The sequence below is a fragment of the Delphinapterus leucas genome, chromosome 13 (genome assembly GCF_059928025.1).
Source record: "Delphinapterus leucas isolate spDelLeu-1000000601 "Yukka" chromosome 13, BTC_Dleu_Yukka2, whole genome shotgun sequence".
Taxonomy (NCBI): domain Eukaryota; kingdom Metazoa; phylum Chordata; class Mammalia; order Artiodactyla; family Monodontidae; genus Delphinapterus; species Delphinapterus leucas.
This window is the reverse complement of record NC_143141.1, coordinates 59693587-59712891: the sequence shown is the minus strand read 5'-3', so window position 1 is coordinate 59712891 and position 19305 is coordinate 59693587. Positions and strand designations below refer to the sequence as shown.

At 47.7% G+C, this 19305-nt stretch overlaps 1 long non-coding RNA gene across 1 annotated transcript in view; it reads left to right on the top strand.

Moving 5' to 3' along the window:
• LOC111174828 (uncharacterized) overlaps positions 1 to 19305 on the top strand; it is a 175441-nt gene that overhangs the window by 64475 nt on the left and 91661 nt on the right. Inside the window, exon 3 of the long non-coding RNA XR_016395458.1 lies at positions 14894 to 15074. This is a non-coding gene — a long non-coding RNA (uncharacterized LOC111174828). The remainder of the gene's footprint in view (positions 1 to 14893; positions 15075 to 19305) is intronic.

The following is a 19305-nucleotide window of genomic DNA, read 5'->3' as shown; positions in this document are numbered from 1 at the left end:
AGAGTAGATCTTAAGCTCTCTCACCACACACACAAAAAGTTAACTATGTTAACTGTGAAATGATGGATGTGTTAATTATCTTGATCTTAATAATCATTCCACAATGTATACGTATATCAAATCATCACACTGTGTACTTCAAATATATACGATCATGTGTCCATTATTCCTCAGTGAAGTTAAAAGAAAAAAAAGGAAGGTGGCAGCCAGTGCCCCCTACACACTGTGACTCCCACCCTGTGAGTGGAGAATAGGAAGGAAGGCCCTTCTGCATTTCCTCGCCTGCCCCATCCCACCCCCCACAAGGAGGCCCTGAGGGGACCCCAGTCCTGGGCTTCCTGACAGCCCAGGAAGCCTGTCTGATGAGGCGCTGGGTATGAAAACATTGTGGGGAGGGGCGGCAAAGGTGTATCTGGGTACAGACGTCTGTGGGGCGCTCCTGTGTGAGCTGGGTGCTGGGCATGTGAGGGCGGGGTTCAGGCCCTGCCTTGGCCTACAGCCCATGGACAGGCCTGGGGCCTGGGGCCTGGGGGGAGACAACTGCTTCTGATGACCCGGCCTTGGGCTTTGAAGTCCTCCTTCCTTCTGGAGGCTCCAGGCACGAGCAGCCCAGGTTTATTAGGTACAGGTTTATCTGGGGCTAATTCAACTTGTTAAGATAATTGTGCCCGCCTCAGTAATTACCCTTCTCCTCACCTCTTTCATCTCCAAGGGCTGCTCCCCCTTTGCAGAGCCTTACTGGGCCCCTCATTTGTTGGGTCCTTCCAAGGCCTCGGGAGGGGCCCTGGCGATGCTTTCACATGGTCTCATATTTTTGTAAAAACTTGCAAAAGTGTGTTATTTCGACCACAGTCATTGAAGGCTGCTGTTTCTTTTCCTCCTGACTTTCCCTCTGTCACATTTTCCTTCCTGTCAGGTGGTGTTGGAATAGCTGTGGGCATTTTTGGGATCCAGCTTAGGGAAACTTGAGTTGGGGATGCGTTTAGTGTGGGCGAATGGGCGGGTGTTTATGTGGGATGCAGTATATGTATATAGTGTTTCATGAATGTGGCTCTTGGTCACTTCTGTGTCTCGTTACAGTTATTGGGGGAGGAATGGTTTCCAGGAATTCAACTACTTCCCGTGGTGTTGACTCACCTGGTGTGATGCAGTGAGAACGTGTCCTATGGCTCTCAGGACAGGAAGCTGTGGGAAGTGGTAGGGAAATAAGATTTGAAATGTACAGAGCCAGAGGCTAGTCTGTGGAAAGTTCTTTTAATCTTACAGCTCATATATGAAACTTGTTAAGGATTTACCCAACTGACAACAGTCCTAAAAATTCACATGACATTGGTTGAGAAGCTGAAATAAACGTTCCTAAATCCTGAATAACAAAGTGCATAGTTCGATCAACTATATTAGGAGGAAAGACCATTCTATACTCTGTATAGAAAGTGCCAAATCATGAAATCACTGCCGTATGATGAGGCAAAGAGAACATATAGCCCAAAATGTGGAGGATGTGTCGCTGAGCGAATTTATTAAAATATTATTTTTCTGTTTTTTGTGTATTTGGCAGCTTTTAAAAAAATGAGTGAGTGATGGGACTCCTAGAAAAGAATGAGAAGCATTTTAAAGAAATAAATTTTCACTTTTACCCTACTTTTGTATTTTGTTTTTGGTTTCTTAAAGACGGCTCTCTAAGTTGTATAAGTTTCAGGCCCCACAAAACTTAGATCCATTTTGGTGCTGCTGACATTTGTCTGTGGGTATGGTGTGAGGGAGAGCCCCTGTCTCCCCCTGGCCCTGAGGATGCCCTGAGTCAGGAAGCAGGGCTGGGGAGGGGCCTAGTGGACTCGGCCACTGTCCACATCTTTCTTGTGGCCCAGGAGGACCTGCTGGAACGGCTGGACTCTTTTGCAAGGCTTCTCAGGCTGTCAGAACTTCCTGAAGGTAGGAGGTGAGTGAGTTGGTACCCTAAAGGCCCTTAGATCTCTCTCCATGTGTGTCTGCAGGCAGTGCAGAGGACCACAGGGAGTGGAAGACATTCTTACACCATTGTTATCAAGTATTTCTGTTGAATGATTATTTGTTTAATGTTCATCTCCCTGAGTAGACTGTAAGCTCCGTGAGGACAGGAACCTTGTTTGTCTCTCTCACCACTGTAATCCCAGAACCTAGCACAGCAGCTGGTATAGAGTGGGGCTTAACAAACTTTTATCAGAAGAATGAGTTGAGGGCTTCCCTGGTGGCGCAGTGGTTGGGAGTCCGCCGGCCGACACAGGGGACAGGGGTTCGTGCCCCGGTCCGGGAGGATCCCACATGGCGCAGAGCGGCTGGGCCCGTGAGCCATGGCCGCTGGGCCTGCGCGTCTGGAGCCTGTGCTCCGCAACGGGAGAGGCCACAACAGTGAGAGGCCCGCGTACCGCAAAAAAAAAAAAAAAAAAAAAAGAATGAGTTGAATAAATAAATAAATGCACAAGGGCAGATGGAGGGAGCCAGGCAGGGCTGCCAAGCCCTTCTCTCATCTCTAAGTCAGGAGCTCCGGGAGGTCCTTTGCAGACTTGTGGATGGTGTGTGTATGTATGTGTGTGTGTGTGTCCATGGATACGCCTTCTTAGGGCCATCTGTGCCATCGAGGAGCTGGAAGGCTGCAGGGGGCGGGGCAAGGAGCAAGGAGTGATTGAGGTGATGACAATGGTAGAGGAAGGAGGAGAGGATCAGGTGATGAGGATGATGAGAGAACTAGCAATTCTCATAAAATCTGCACCCAAACCCTGGAAATCAGGAAGGGCTGTGAGGCCTGGAAGAAGATGGCACCAGCCGTCTGGCTGGAGTGAATGAGACAGGACATGCCTGCTCATCAAGGTTCAGGGATGGAAAGGTTCTAGATAGAGGTCTAAAGACCCCCGAAAATGTTGGGCTACTGTCCACTGGGGCATTTTGGCCATTAACCCCTTCGTCATGCTAATGTGTGTGAGTGTGTGTAGGGGGTGTGAGGGAGGGGGAGTGGCTCTGAGCCCTTGCATCCACTTGGTTCCAGGACACCTGCTTTTGCTGGTTTTCTACATTCAGGTCCCTCAATAAAGGATCCTGACAGTAGAAAAGGTTTGGAAACGATCTATTTGGAACAAGCCATTGCAAAGCCAGGTTTTTGTGTTTTTTAAAAATTTATTTATTTAATTTATTTATTTTTGGCTGCATTGGGTCTTCGTTGCTGTGCACGGGACAAAGCCAGTTTTTATTAGTCTCTCTGTGTGGGTTTTTAATGTATCACACACCAATTGTTTTTTAGTGTAATACTATTAGTTCATATTTTTTAAAAAAATCTAAAATCAGAGTAATTTGTCTTGAAACCACCCAGAGAGTTCTATGCTACATTAAAATTCCAAATAGAACAAAGGGACACTCATTTAGAAAGCATTTTTGTTTTTACATTTCCATAATTCTCAAGAGGAGAAAGAAAACGCTAATCAACACAGCAAAGCTTCTTCTGAAGCTCTAGCTCTACTTCAAAGAGCACAAGAGCATTGAAAGGAATACAGCCGATGGTGTGGGAGTCTCCTTCTATACCTGATGAGAGTAAAGGAGGCTTTCGTTTAAAAAAATGAAAGTGAATGCTTACTATCAATAAAAAGGCCTCAGTCTCTGCCCATTTCTGCCAGAAAGAAACAAAGAGCTATTAACAAATTAAAAATTAATTAAACAAGAGATAGATTTGTTTTCCCATTATGATGATATCAAAAGAAGAATTTGGTGTTAGTTATAACTCTCTCCTCACTGTTCCCCTGAATGGTGTAGAATCAGAAAGAGCATTCACAACAATGGGGAAAATTTGCACACAGATGTGCTTGACTTAACAATGACACAATTTTTTTTTCAGGATTGTATTAAAAAGATCAAATAATATTTAATTTTCATAGTTAATTACATTTCTTGTTTATCCTTTGAATAATAATAATTAGTTGAATAATTATTTGTTTTAAAATGTTTGTGTCCATTTCTGAATTAATATTAAGTTTAATGTTTATATGTCTATAAATGAATGTTTTACTTAACGTTTTATCTGTTTATTAATTTTGAAATTAAAATAAATTTAATGTTTAGTTTGACTGATTTAGAAATTTATTAATAATTCTGAACACTTAAAATACATGTATTAAGTAATTCTGTATTTTGGTTTTATTAAAAAACTAAGTATAGCCCATACTGCAACCACCATGTGGAAAAATAACCTTGTCCTGACACAAAGGACAAAGCGCAGAGAAGTTAAGGGGACTTACCCGAAGGTCACGTGGCTATTTAGTGAATGGCAGAGGATGGCATATAAATCCAGCTCTTCCTATGCTAAGCCTAGAGCATGCACCCCCGCCCCGTGCCGCCAGGCCCTCTGACCCAGGAACACCAGTGTGGTTCCTCCTCATCTGTGTTCCCAGTCACGTCCCTGTTGAAACCCCAATCCTAAGGCAGGACTGAGTCCCGTTACTCTTAGAGACGATGAAACCACAAGACCCAAAACCAACTCTCTTGCCTGTCAGCTCCCATCCACATGCGTGGATACTGGGGACCCAAGAAGAGAGAGAAATGGGAGTCAAGAGTCAGTAAGTCAGAGAGGCAGGGTCTGACCTCTAGGAGAGGGCCAGATGCAGAACCAGGTGGTTTCTGTTGTCTGCCTGCACATCCTGGTGCTGTGCTGTGGTGTCACACACGTCTGTTTTGTGCTGAGTCGGTGCTGAGTCGGGTGATGCACTGCAGGGAGTGGGGGCCGTTGCTCGCTGCCCAGTCCCTGGTGTATCACATGTGTCATGTGAAGGCCCAGCTTAGAGCACTTTCCCAGAGAGACCCCGGGGCTGGTCCTGGTGACCCAGATCTATCCCGTAGCTTCACTCCAGGTCTGACTTGCTCACAAACATCACCCTCAACTCCCAATTCGCAAGCCGAGGGCCCCATTCCCGGGCAGGCCCAGCTGCAGGCCACTCTGCTAATTAACGACTGCTGATTGGCCCAAGAGGTGCACTCATTATGCCCAGTAGAGATCAAAGCCAGGCCCAATAATCTGCTAAACGAGATGTCAGATTAGGGCATTCTTCTGGGCTATTAGAAAGATTTTTCTCCCTGGGTAAAGGCCTGTCAGGGCATATGACCCTGTCACCCACCATGAGCTGAGCCAGAGGGGGGATCTGCAGCCTTTCTGCTCCTCTCACTTTGAATGTGGCCATTTAATGGGACAGCCCCACCCCAGGGGCCTGCATGATCCCCAGGGAGGTCCCAAAATGGGAGGAGAGTCATGTTTGGGCAGAGTCACCTCTGCCTCTTTATTCTTGGGGTTTCTGAGGGTCAGGGGGAACTGTGGACCTCCCTGGATCCCTGCGCTTTCAGCTGTACTATGGGCATACTGCCTCAGTTTACCTCCTAGGGCTGGGGGTCAAGTTTAGTGTTGATACCAGTCCCTCTTCTCAGGAACAAGCCCCAGACTGACACTTATTTCAAACTGAAACCCCTAGCGCAACTTTCTCACTCTAGGTTTGAGAATGGAGCCCCAGTTTTTAGTATTAGTGCTAATAGCTATTTTAAAAATATATATATTTATTTATTTGGCTGTGCTGGGTCTTAGTTGAGGCACATGGGATCTTCATTGCCGAGTGTGGGATCTTTAGTTGTGGCATGCGGGATCTAGTTCCCTGACCAGGAATCGAACCCGGGCCCCCTGCAATGGGAGCACAGAGTCTTGACCTGTGGACCACCAGGGAAGTTCCAGTGCTAATATCTATTAATGGCTACCATTGATCAAATGCAGAGAGTATCGTGCACTGTGCTGGCTAAATTCTGATTTTATTTATAATGTCTGAAAACACTACAAGTTAGGTATTATTAACATCCTCTATGAAACATGAGGAGAGCAAGGCTCAGTAAATTGTCCAGGTTACTCAGCTGAGCAGCAGCTCCAGTGGTGGGTCCTGATTGGCTGAAGTCAATCAGCAAGTTGATTGGGTTAGAGAAAGGCACATGACCTAATTTTGGCCAATGAGAGAGCACTAATCACTAGAATAAGGGAGGTCCTAGGAAAGGAAATCTTTCTCCCTGGATGGTGTGGGGTATGGATGGGAGGTCTGGGACTGCTGAAGCTATTTTTCTCTCACCAGAGAAGAATCTGGAGCTGTTGGAGGGTGGGTAGCATGGGACCATGTGGGGCCAGCGTGGTGGGTCTTTGGAATCGTAGTTTGAGCCATTGAATTGAACTAAGCTAAATGAGTGAATACATTGTCTTTATTGTTTAGACCAGTTTGAGTCGGGCTTCCCGAGACTTGCAAGTAAAAGTCTGGTGTATGGCCCCTGTCCCGGAGGAACCAGACCTGCCCTGTGGGTCTGGGCCCCAAGAGTCAGCTCAGGGGTGAGCCCACCTGGGAAGCCAGAAGGCTATTGGAAGCAGGCTTGGCAGTCTGCCACATACTGTGGTTACCGCTTGTCCTGCCGGCCACTGTCCCAGCTGCCACCTCAACCCAACTTGGCTACCGCTTGACCTGTCACCCCTACTTTGCCTGATCACTGTCTCCCACCATGCTCCATCCTGCCCAGCCTAGTTGGGATGCCCAGATTCAGCCCAGGCCTGGATGAGCCTTCTGTGTTGGTTAGGATTAGGTTTGATTGCAAGAAACAGACATTCAAAGTGACAATGGCTGAAACAAGGTAGAAAGCTATTTTAACAGAAAGTACGTAACATTCTCAAGATGGGTGTTCATGGTTGGTGTGGCAGCTTGGCTCCACCAGTGTTCATTTGTACCTTCACTCTTTTTACATTGATCGGCTTTGCCAGAGATTTGTCTACTTTAGCAGTCTTTTCAGAGAACCAGGTTTTTGGTTTTATTGTTACTTGCTATGTCCATTTTCTATTTCATTAATCTCTGTTCTCATCCTTATTATTTCTTTCCTTCTTCATTATTTGGGTTTACTTTGTTGTTTCCCTCCTCCCTAACTTGAGCTGGACAATTAACTCTAAGTCGTAGCCTTTACTTTTCTTACATAAGCCATAAGTGAAAATGCGGATTTTCTCTCTAACATCCCTGTAGATGCATCAAGAAATTTAGAAATGTCGTTATGTTAATTATTGTTAGGTTCTAAAGATTTTCTCATTTCCATTATAATTTCTTCTTTAACACTTGAGTTATTTAGGAATGTGTTTATCAATTTACAAAATAATGTCTTAAAAGTAATTTCTTGCTGTCAATTTCTAATTTCTAGTTTGTGCATAATACACGGTCAGTGTTTATAAGTATTCCAAGAAAAAAAAGAATAATATAATGACTGAGTGAAGTGTTCTATATTTGCCCATTACGTTAAGATTGTTAATTTAAATCATTACTAATAGTATCTCTTTGCTCTCTCAGTTATAGAGAGATCTGCTGCGATTGTAGAAACGTTGGTTCCTTTTTTGTAATTCTGTCAAACTTTATATATTTTGAAGTCATGTTGTTAGGTGTCTACACATTAAAAAATCTTATATCTTTCCTGGTGAATTTCCTTTCATTATTACGTATTGATCCTCTTTATTCCTAATTATGCCTTTTGCCTTAAAATCTATTTTATCTGATATTGATATTACTATACCAGCTTTCTTCCAGTGATTATTTTTTGTTATATTTTAACTTCATCCCTTTACTTCACACTTTCTGGGTCCATATATTTTAGTGTGTCTCTTGTAAATAGCGTATAGCTAGATTAAAAACATCCAATTTAACAATCTGGCTAGGTTGGCTCACGTACATTTATTGTGACTTCTGTTGTATTTGTTTATCTGGGAATGTCTTAATTTCTCCTTCATTTCTGAAGGATAGTCCTGCTGGATAGAAAATTCTTGATTGACAGTTTCTTGTATATGATGAGTTTTGTTTGTTTGTTTCTTCACTTGCTGTGTTCAAGATTCTCTTCTTATCTTTCGACAGTTTGGCTATGATGTGTCTAGGCGTAGATGATGTAACATGGCAAGTCTGGAAATCAGATTCTCCTTTCCTTGAAGGGTTTGTTGTTTGCTGTTGCTATCGGCTTGCTTAGTGACTTTGCTGGACTAATTCCCTAAAAGCCGTATTTCCTGTATTTGCAGCCATTGAAGTCTCTGCTGGGTCAGCCTAGTGACTAATGATTGATCAGAGATATCCTTAAATGCTTTGAACAAAATTTTCTAATTTTTCCATATTGATACATGAAGCTCTAGAACATTTACTTCAACCTCTGTATAGTTTTCCACTGTATGAATATACCTCCATTTATTCATCCTTTTATCTATTAGTGGACATTTAGGTCATTTCTAGTTTTTTGACATTACATAGAAAGTGGTATTGAATATCTTTGTGTGTGTCTCCTCTAGCCCACGTGTGAGAGTTTTCTACCATATATACCTGGATGTGTAATTGCTGGGTGATGGAATGCGTATCCTCAACTGTAGGAGATATTGCCAAACTGTTCTTCAAATAATTGTGCTCTAATGATACTCATTTATGTGTCCGTTATCAGTTTAGTTTTTTTTAAATAAAAACTTAGCTTTAAAGCTGACCTCAGAAGTTTTCTCCTTCATAGGGCCTCTTGTGGTTCTTCTGCCCCGCTGTGGAATGCTGTTTATTTCTGTCCTGTTGCATCTCCTTCACTTTGCCTTGTGCCACTGTTATTACGGATGTCCCTTCTCAACTACAAGATTCAATTTTCCTGGAGGACATGGACCATGGCTTGTTCATCAGAGCATCCCCCCAAAAAGAATCAGATACAGAGTAGTCACTGAGTTGAATGATTCACGATTTCAATAGCCTTTTCTGGATCTGGTCCAGGTCTGGTCCCATAGGGGAACCTTCAGCTTTCCCTCTTTTTCCTCTTGATATTTCAACTCAGCTAAGTTCATCTTGTATTACTAAGCACCCAAGTCTGGAGATACTCCTTTTGAGATGGGTTAGGGCTGGGATCAAGGTTGTCTCAGTGTGGAAATTTTGGCTAAACTCCTCTTCCTGCTGTGAAATGCAAGCTTCCTCATGAGCTGCCAACTCAGGCAAACATCTTTGATTTTCGGGAGGTGGTCATCTGAGGTTTGGAATAATTTGGATGTTGCTGGGAAGAGGTTAACCTTTGCTTAGCCAGCCTTTCTTCATGGAAGTACAAAAAGACAACGATGTTAGGAGAGACAGTCACACAAGACATTTAAAGTCACATCATTCACATATAGACAACTGCTTTGCTGGCTACAACTCATTCTTAGCTGGTCCTTGAAGCAGTCACACCTGGTTCCCATTACTGTATCTACATAAAAGCAGTAAAGCTGCCTTTCTTCAAAAGTACTGTGAAGCACGATAATTCACTCTGACCTGCCCCTAGGTTGTCCAGATGAGCTTGTCTGACAGTTTCATGTGATCACAGTTATCCACAGCCCCTCATGAAGGCACATTCAGTCCAGACAGAAGCAAATAATTGGCCTGCCGGTTTAAAATGCCAACAGGATTCAGCACATACCTCTTTGGGCAAAGCTATCCGCTCTGCAACTTGGTTGGCAGTCTTGTCTCGCGCACCATTTCCTTGTATGCAGGCACATTCACCTTATACAGACGGAACTCCTGCAGTTGCCTGGGCCCCTGGGTGGAAGTCCCAACCCCTCGATTGGTAGAAGAGGGCTGGGAAAAAGCTGGGAATTGGTGGCTTTGGGTGAAGTATGCAGCTCTCATAAAGGGAGAGGCTATTCTTCCCCTTCTAATGGAGAGGGAAAGGGAGTCCTTTCTCTTCCTTAAAGCCAAAAAAGGGGGACACCAAGAGGCCCATTACTTTTTTTTTAATTGAAGTACAGTTGATTTACAATGTTGTGTTAATTTCTGCTGTACAGCAAAGTGATTCAGCTATACATATATATACATTCTTTTTCATATTCTTTTCCATTATGGTTTATCACAGGATATTGAATATAGTTCCCTGTGCTACACAGTAGGACCTTGTTGTTTTTTCATTCTATATATAATAGTTTGCATTTTCTAATCCCAAACTCCCAGTCCATCCCTCACCCACCTGCCTTGGCAACCACAAGTCTGTTCTCTATGCAAGAGATCCTTTCTTAAAGGACCCATTATTTATGTCTCCTGGATGGTTCAAAATGGTTCAAAAATCATTTGCCCACATTTAAATCTCTTTGCAGAAAGTTAAAAAAAAAATCTTTTGGAGGTGCTTGCAAAAGTCTTTTTATATTTTGAAGGGGCCCACAAAATGGGAGAAGGGAGTTTCTGGTCCGCCCCTGTGCGACGCGAGCAGGAGAGAGGGCTGGCTGGCAGAGTGGAGATGGAGCAGCGGCTCTCCCGCTATTTGGCAAAGCCAGGGTTCCCGAGTTTCCTGTGGGTTTAGTGGATGCCGGATAAGGATAAGGCAGCTGGTCTTGAGTTCTTTACTGTTACCCCCTCCTGTCTTCCCCTTTCTCCCTTCCTCCTATCTCCTCCCCACCAACCCCCCCCCCCGCCCCCTCCTTCCCCCGCAGCAGGCTGCCTGCTGAGTGAGAAGTACCAGCAGCAAATGGCCCTTTGCTTCTTGCATCCCATGGGAGAGCCAGCCCGTTGGATGCCTGCCACACTGGAGGGTCATTTGGCTTAACTAAATAATTAGCAGAGGCAACCAACCTGGAGAGGACTTCAGCCTGAATGAGTTAGAAGATGTGTGCCCTTTTCCACCTCCTTCTCTTTGTCCCAAACGCTGGATGACCTGGACCTAGGAGGAGGTGGGGGAAAGTGTGTGAAGATCAGATCAGATCCCTTCTCCATTGCAGCTAACTGGGGCTACAGCTCTGGCCTCTCCTGGGAAAGGGAGGAGGAGAAGAAACAAACCAATAAGCAGAAATGCGTCTTGATGAACAGAACCAGATTGTCCTGGAAACTCAAGGAGACTAAAATGTATGGGTTGGACCAAGTTATAGTTGGGTTGGACCGAGTTATAGTTAAGGGAGCCTTTAACCAATGAGAAAAGGAATTTGTCATAGTATAGATAGGGGAGGATAGAAGACATAAAGCCATTTTTGTGTTTACTTCCCACTAAGTTGAGACTCTTCAATAAACCAGTTATATTTGTGAATTTTTGAAGGATCAACATACAGTTCTATAGATTCACAAGCCCTAGACTTGATAATGGAGCTACAAAACATGAGAGCACAATGATGCATCAAGAACCGCTGAAGGGGGCTTCCCTGGTGGCATAGTGGTTAAGAATCCTCCTGCCAATGCAGGGGACACGGGTTCGAGCCCTGGTCCGGGAAGATCCCACATGCCGTGGAGCAACTGAGCCCATGTGCCACAACTACTGAGCCTGCGCTCTAGAGCCCACAAGCCACAACTACTGAAGCCTGTGCACCTAGAGCCCGTGCTCCGCAACAAGAGAAGCCACCGCAATGAGAAGCCCGCGCACCGCAGCAAGGGGTGGCACCTCGTTCGCCGCAACTGGAGAAAGCCCGCGCACAGCAATGAAGACCCAACACAGCCAAAAATAAATAAATCAAATAAATAAAATTTAAAAAAAAAGAACAGCTGAAGGTTAAGCTTTAAAGATAAATAAAACCGTCAAAAAGAGACCTAATTGTGGGAAAATGATTTTTGAACCAGGAAACATGAGTACAATGAAATAGCTCACAGTGGGAACGCAAGCAGAATTGTCATCATTCTAGAAAAGCACTGAAGAGATGCTGCAGGTGGCCATGGTGGGCTGTGTGCTAGCCGAAGTCGTACCGGAGCAGAAACTGAAAGTGAACGAAGCAAGGTGCTGCAGGTGGCCATGGTGGGCTGTGTGCTAGCCGAAGTCATACCGGAGCAGAAACTAAAAGTGAACAAAGCAAGTGGTGAGCGCACAGAGGAGAGCACCACACAAAAGGAAGCAAAGATGCTGTGAGAGGAGGCTGGTCTCTGCCATGCCTCAGTCCCAATCCCCTTTCCTTTCCTCCTCTCTTCTTACAAATGAGATGCTTCCACCTCTGTGATTCATGGGGGCCAGCCTCAGTGGTGTTGGTTCAAGAGAACAGAGTTCAGAAGCCAAACATGATGTCACTAGAACTTCAGTTCTGTCCTTGGACTTCTCAGTCACGGAAGCGGGTACTTCTGAGCCCACACACCTCTCCACCTCTGTGCCTCCTCAGGACACAGCTTTCTCCTCTCCCCATAATTCCACCTCAAAGCCACCCAGTGCCTCTCGGACCTTTCTCTCCTTTCCCCTTTTCTTCCAATTTCTGCTTTTCAAAGGCCCAGGGAACCACCTTCCCCGGCAGGGATGACTTCAAGGGTGGGAAGGAGAGGCAAGGAGGTGGGTCGGCCGGAGTCCCTTTAGCAGGAGAGGGGAAGAGGGAGGCTGGGAACAGTCACTGGTTAATGATTTTAACCCGTCAAACAGTAAGTATGTAGAGTCTTTGCGGCCAGATGAACCTGACAAGGACACTGTGTGACTCAGTGAGCTAGTTAACCTCTCTGAGCTGCAGACTCTTTAGATTTAACTGGGCATGATGATTCCTGCCTCATGGGGTTGGCTGTGAGAGTTGAATGGATGACCCATGAGAAACACAGGGTCCCCTTGAGCCCAGTGGCTGAGCATATCTCTCTGTGGCCCCTGGGGATATGGGAGTGCAGCCACCTAGAGCCTAGGGGACATGTGTTCCTCAGAGCCCCCCAGGATGAGGGGCTTCCCCTCAGCCCCTGAATCCAGCTTCTCGGGGCCAGAGCCCCCCTCTCAGCTGCTCTGGGCTTTCTCTGACTCCCTGCTTCTTCCTCAAGACCTGGCCCAGCTGTCTGGGTGCTTCCCCTGATTTCCTCTGATGCTGGAGGGGGCTGCCTTTTCATCTAACTGCCTGGTTGGTTTGGTTTGATAACTCCTTGACTGTGCGCCTCTGGTGCCCCAGGCCTTGCTGCGGGAGCCTCTGGCATTAGCTTTAGAGGTGTGGATCTGTGGGGCTGGCTGGGAAACGTTCCTTCATGGACATCCAGGCAGAAGGGCTTCCCTACTTGGCCTGGTGCCCCAAATCTCCAAGCAAACACCTTCTCTGAGCCCCAGATCCCTGCCCCTGCTCTGTTCCCTTTGCTGCTCTGACTGGGTCAGTTCCCCTGGGTCCTCTCAGATGGCTGGGCCCTTCCTGCCTGCCCAGGACGGGGGCCCTGAGGCCAGCAGTCCCTCCTCCCCTGGCACAGCCCTGGGACTGCCTGGAAATGTGGCTTTAGGGATCAAAGGTGGAAATCTGAGGGAAGGAAGGAAGTGGGGGAGGGAGGGAGGAAGGGAGGAAATAAGTCAGTCACTGCTCCATCACAGGGCTGTGATGTGATGCTCCTAGGATTCTATCTGTAAAGGGCGAGCCCTGTGCCCCACACAAATGTGTCAGGCGGCTATTGACCTGACGCGTCATCTTATTAATTTATGAGAGTCAGATGGAGGAACCACACGTGGCTTCTCTCGGCTCAGTTTGTCTCAGGGTCAGCACAGCCAGCCCTTGAGATAAGCAGTCGACTCTGCTCCCCCAGGATGTTCTGACTCGGGCACAGGTTCATCTTCTCACTGTTGGTGCACAAAGAGGGCTAGTGTCAACAGGGTGGGGATGCCCAAGGAGTGGGGAGTGAGAAGCTGTTTAACCCACTTAGCGAATCTGCTGCTTAGAAACACAAACAAATAATGTGTGCTAATTACGAAAGACCACAAGGTTTGCCTGTTTTCAACACCTGTCAGTCATCTCATTCCAATCTTCCCACAGCCTGTGAGATGGGGCACGTTTTTCCTGGATTTACAGATGTACTGCTGAGGTGACTGAGAGCCAGAGAGGTTCAGGGTTGTGCAAGTTTGCACGGCTGAGGGTCACCACCTCCCGGGCAGGCTGCCCTTCCCATCACGTTGTGGGCTACTTCCGGGCAGCCCTCAGCCAGCGAGGAAGCTGGTGGTAACTCAGCATGTCACTCTCTCCCATTGGCGGAAGGGTGACCACTCTCAGTACCCACAGGCGGAGGGACCCACCCCAGGTCTTAGGAGGCTCCTTGTGCTGGCCCTGGACAGGCCCCTCAGGCCTGGGAGTCATTCAGCCAGTGAACTGGGGGTGTGCATGGGGCAGGAGCAATGGCCTCGGAGTGGGACAGCCCTGGGGTTCCAAACCCAGGCACTTACAAGCCATGACTTCAGGAGGGTCACCTTCTGTGCGCGGGCCTCATCTCCTTCAACAATAAGTGGGAAGCCAGGGAGCGGGGGTGCATCATAATCCCAATTTCTTATACTTGCTGTGAGTTTCTTATATTTGCCCCATAAATGTTCTTTTAACTCTGTGGCCACAGAGACTCCTCAAGGCCACCCAGGAAGGGGCTGTGCAGGGTAAGGAAGGCCTTACGGCTGATGGCAGGTGAGAGAAATGCTGAGGGTAGTGTGGGCTGGTAAGGGAGTGATTCAGCATCTTCCCCAGCCAGAGGCCCCTTGCACGAATCCATAGGCCTTTGCAGTTTTCCGAGCGCTTTGCACACTTAACCTAGGAGAGTTGGTACCCCATTTTACAGTTGGTGAAGCTGAGGCTTAGGGGAGGAAGGAATGCTAGTGAGTTCCTACTCCACCCCCAGCTTACACTGGGCACTCTGGCACCTTTTGTCACTCTTATAGAGACCCTCCCTATGGGGTCAGTATTATTATGCCCATTTACTGTTGAGGAGACCCAAGGCTCAGAAGGAGTCATTTGCCCATGATCACACAGCTACCAGATGATGGAACTAAGGTTGATGCCTAGGGGGCTCTGATTACAAAGTCTATGCTTCATTCACCACGAGGACAGGACAGGTACTCTGCTCAAAGCCAGCTTTCTGGACATTGACTCCAGTGCTCTTTCCTTGGCCCACGTTCCCCTTGTCCTGCTCAGAGACTTCAGAGGACACTAAGTTGGGATCTGATGGCTGTGCTTTTGCCTTCTCAGGTGCACCCCGTTTCCAGTGGGCTCCCACTTGGTGCTGGCTTGGCTTCCTGGAAAGAGAGTGAAAAGTCAGAGCCTAAGAGCTGCCACTGAACTCCACAGCCTTCACCTTGCCTCTTCCTGTTTGGAAGACCCAGGTCCAGTTAGCGCCGTCCTGCTTCCCAACTAGGAGCCCGTCCACTGAGTAAGTGCTGTTGGGCAGGGCACTGCCCATTATCACACCGTTGCTTACGCTGGTGCAGAACAGGCTCCCGACCGGTCCAGCCTCCTGGGGAGGCCAGGTGTCCCTCTGGGCCTGGGAACCCATTCCTCTGGGGCTGAGGTGTTGCTTCCCTTGATGGTAATATGGTTCAGGGCTCTTATTTCTGTGGCTCAGGAAGCGAGGGAGTGTGAAAGGGTTAACTTAATTTTGGCCGTTATTCCTTTTTGGCAACTGCAAGTGAGCTTAATAGGATCTCAGCTTTCCTGTTGCCTCACCAATGAAACAGAAACCAGACCACAAGGGGGTCTGGAGATGGTTAAACGGTGATGCCTCGGGTGATGCCTCCCGGTGGGCTGAGGGGCCTCCTTAGAGATATCATTAGGAAGTGACGCTAGAAATGCCATGCAGGGCTCCCCTGTCACCCGGGTAGGGGAAGGGGCAGGGAACTGGGGGCTCCCCGGAAGGCCCGGCTCCAGGCAGAGGGGAAAGAGGGCAGGTGTAGTGTCCGCAGATGTGGGCTGGGATACTGGCTCCACCACCTTTACAAAATCTGGGAGTCGCAGCCTGCTGGGGTTCTTACCACTCAGGATTCAGTGCATAAAAAGCACTCAGCTTGCCACAGAGCATGCCCAGCTCAATAACTGTCAGCCCTACCCAACTTCTGGTGTTTCTCTCTCTTCTGCTCCTCCACTCTCGGGCCTTTTCTATTCCTCTTCTCTCTTCCTGAGGCGCTCTTCCTTCTGTTCATTTCTTGGCCAGCTCTTACTTCAGATCTCAGTCTGAATGTCACTTCCTCCAGGAAGCCCTCTGAAACCAGGCTGGCAGACCTGAACTTCCCCTTCCGGTCTTGTCCCTAGCCCTCCCCGTCTCCATCACAGTTTCCCCGTGGGGCAGGTGTTGACTGTGGCTCCCTCACCCTGGGGCCTTGGCAGCAGGGCCTGCAAGGGTCTGCACCATTCACAGCCTTGAGAGGGAAAGAGGAACGGGTGGGCGGGGGGTGGTGGTGGCGAGGGACAGGTCACCGGTGCTCTGACCCACCGAGGCGCCCTCTGGGAACCAGGAGCAAGGGGATTTAGCCAATCCCGAGGTCGGGACTCTTCTGCCAGGATCGCTTTTCTCTCCGCTGTGGTTTTCATTATTTTTCATTCCCAGACTATTTTGGAAGCTGGCTGCCATGGGAACTGAGTCTTTGGAAAGCCCCGGCCTCTTTTCCCCCTCCTGCTTCCAGCCCTCCTTCCATCTCCATTCCCTCTTAATTGGTTTTTAGTTCCCTGGCTTTCAGGCTGGTCTGTTTATTTTGATTGCTGCTCGACAGAGCAAATCTTTAATGAGCCGGCTTGTGGGGAGCGCCCTCAGCAGCCGTCTGCCTCCAGGGAGTGGGGGAAGTGCCCAGGAGGAGGTGGCAGGCACAGGGTGGCAGTCTGTGGTTGGGGCCCAGTCTTCCTTCAGGTATAGTCTGAAGTAAGGAAACAGAGCTTGCCCTCCCCAAGCTGTCTGCAGCCTCAGCCTGGAAGGTCCCACAGCTCTTTTAAACAACCCTTCACAGGGCTCCCCCCCATCCTCCCAGTGACCCTGAGGGGAGTGGGGCTCAGAGAGCCTGAGAGACCCAATCACCCAGCCAGCAAGCCTGTGCCTCCATGATCTGGGGCCTTGCTGTCATGCCTATGTCTTTTTTCCTTGTACCCTCAATTTCCCAGGAGCGTCACTCACCCTTAAGCCAAATTGGCAGCCTATGGTTCCAGCTAGGCTCTTCCAGACCCTGGCTTTGCGAGCCAAGGCCTCCTTGTTTTATGCCTCGGCTTCCCCACCTCTGTGGCTCTAGTTTAGAGCCATCTGCGCCATACCCTACTCATAAGGCAGCTTCTTAGACTGGATGAGATTATGTGTGCCTGCAAACTGGAAAAGGTTGTATGAATGTGTGTCACTATGATGAGTGTACAACACAATCCATAGAGTTTTCCTAGCTGCAGCCAGGCTAGAAGAAGCCCCCAGGCCCTTTGACTGGACCCATCTTCAGGGTGACCTCAGGGGATGTGGGTAGTTTCCCCTTTCTTATTGACCCCATTCTGCTAGAGCCATTAATCATAGAAGCAGAGACCCATGGGGTGTTGGAGTGAGAAGCTGCCTTAGAGATCAAGCCCAGTGGCTTTCAAACTGGTGTTAAGGGCTCCACGGTTCTGTGACTGGGACTTTGAGGACAGTAGGAGCGGGGCTAGCCTTCTTCCCATTCCTAACTTCATTCCAAGGGCCTCTGCTTTTATCTGCTCTGTATCATGGGGTCATGTGGTATTTCTTTAGAGAAGAGGGCTCCCTTTCTGTACTGGTCATGGTTGGCTCTCCAGAATACGTTCAGACCAGATGGCAATCCCATCTTTCCTTTTCTGTGATTGGTTGGAAAGGGGCATTTCTGGCCAGTGAGTGGTAAAAGGAAGTCTGATAGGGCCTTTTGGGAAAAACTTCTTGCTCCTAAAAATCAAACACAAGAAAGATGGATTCACTTCATTCTTGGCTAGGGGTGTGCCTTGGTTGTGCTGCCTGGTACTGTGGTAGCCATCCTGTGCCCCTGAAGAAAGCCAGATCAGGGACAAAGCTAATCCATGGAGAACTGCAGAGTGCCTGACGACATTGGTGGGCAGCTGACCATACCAGCCCCGGAGTGGTCCTGTCTCTGGACTTTATCAGATGATAACTTTCTTCATTGTTTAAGCCTGTTTGAATATACTATATTTTTGTTTTTGATTTTTTTGCTGTTCATTTTTTGCTTGCTTTTATTATTTACAGTTAAATGCAAACTAATTGATGCATACTTTGAAAACTTTGACCTAGCTCAGTCCCCACATTTCCAAGATAGGGTGACTGAGGCCCAAGGGAATTGGAAGTGACTGGGTCAAGGTCATGTCCTGATTAGTAGCAGAGGTGGTCCGGCATCCCAGGACTTCTGACTGCTGGTCTAGGACTCTTGCCTTGGATTCACAGCTGGAGATCTCCTGGGGCTGTCCCAGTTGGCATTGCCTTCTGGTCTCTGGAAGATCCAGGCAAGCTAGGGAGGCCCTGCAAGGCTGCGAGAGTTGGGACCAAGGGGGCAGTATAGACTGAGGGCCTCTTCAGCTGTTCTCGTGGGCAGCTTCTGAAAAGCACATGGTAGATGGATAATCCATTCCTGTGCCAGGCTGTGAGATCATGAAAAGAGGGAGAAAGTGAGGCATTGAGGGTAGCCATGTATATCAGTTAGGAATTACATTTGGCTGCTTAAGAGAAACCTTAAACAAGTTAAACAGTTATTTTTCTTACATAATAGGAAGGCTAGAGATAGGCAGTCCAGGTTGGTACAGCTGTTCAAGAAAGTCATTAAGAATCAAGACTCCTGCTATCTTCCTGCTCTGCCATCCTTGACTGGTAGCTTTTATCCTCATGGTCACAAATGACTGCACCACTTCCAGGCTTCACAACTGAGTTCCAGGCTGGAAGAAGTGGGTAAGGAAAAAATTTGTGCTGGCTGGATCAATGTCTTTTTATCAAGAAAACAGAACCTTTCCAGAAGCCCCACTATAAAATTCTTTGTATGCCTCATTGGCCAGAAATATGGACATCTTCAGCTAGATTTGGAGGAGGTGAATATTTTTAACAGGGAATTTTGCTGCCCCAGACAAACTCAAGATTTTGTTAGAAAGGAGAGAGAGCGAAGTGGATATTGAGAGGCAACCAGCAGTCTTCCACAGCAGGATGTGCTCAGTCTTAGCAGAGCAACTGAGCCAGGAATCAAACCCAGAGGGTGTGAGCCCCTCTCTGAAAGCTCTGAAGCTGCTCAGGCCTCAGTTTGCTGCTTCCAGGGTCTCCTCCTTCTTAATCATCTCCATCACAGATGTCAAAGTAATCTTCCCACAGCACTGGGTCTGTCACATTACTTCCTGGCCTGAAATGCCCCTTTGCCCATAGGATGCAGTCCAAATTCTTCGGCTTAGTATTTAAGGTCTTCTGATCAGGTTGCAAACCACGTCTCTAGGCCAGTTTGATTCCTATCCCCATCCTCAGCTTGTTTTTTTTCCCCATTTGGGCATTGCCCCTTAACTTGTTCTTGTGGGTCATCTCCTATCCTTTTCTGCCTGATGGAATCCTACCACCTTTAGGGTCACCTCATCCCCAAAGCAGACGCAGCTGCTCTGGACCTTCCCTATGGTTCCTTCAGGCATGATAACTTCTGTTACTCAGATCA